This window comes from Colobus angolensis, unplaced genomic scaffold, assembly GCF_000951035.1.
Source record: "Colobus angolensis palliatus isolate OR3802 unplaced genomic scaffold, Cang.pa_1.0 Scaffold456, whole genome shotgun sequence".
NCBI classification, from domain to species: Eukaryota; Metazoa; Chordata; class Mammalia; order Primates; family Cercopithecidae; genus Colobus; species Colobus angolensis.
The window spans coordinates 796,023-796,540 of NW_012117999.1; positions in this window are offsets into that span (position 1 = coordinate 796,023).

A 518-nucleotide genomic window follows, 5' to 3' on the forward strand; every position below is an offset into this window, starting at 1 on the left:
GAGAGAGAAGAAGAGTGAACACTACCCAGATATTTCTCTGGGCACTGTGGATGTGATGGAATGGTGGTATCCCACCCTGTGACCCTGTCTTCTCTGATCTCTGGCCAAGCGTGTGGCTTGGCACTGCACAACTAACAGTTAGCAGCGTTCTGAGGAGAGACTCATGGTAGTGACCAGATTGCACTTTCCCTAGCTATTCTTGTGTTCTAATCCTCCACTGAAGGTCTTTTATGGTTAATCTCAAACCATATAAATATTTAACTCTCCTTTTAGTTACATTGCAAAAGCCTGTTCTCAAACAACGATATGTTTCAGTAACCACAAATTGATATTAATCTACCCTAATGTCTCTGTGTTCCTCTTCTTCAAGTGAGTTGAAAGCATGGATCCACACAATTAGTCTTGTTCAGTTTGTACCTACTTTTATCTTCCATTAACATAGAATAGACTCTCAGGTATGGAAAATAGATTAAGATCCAACTACTCCCTGCAAGATTTCTTTTTTTTTTTTTTTTTTT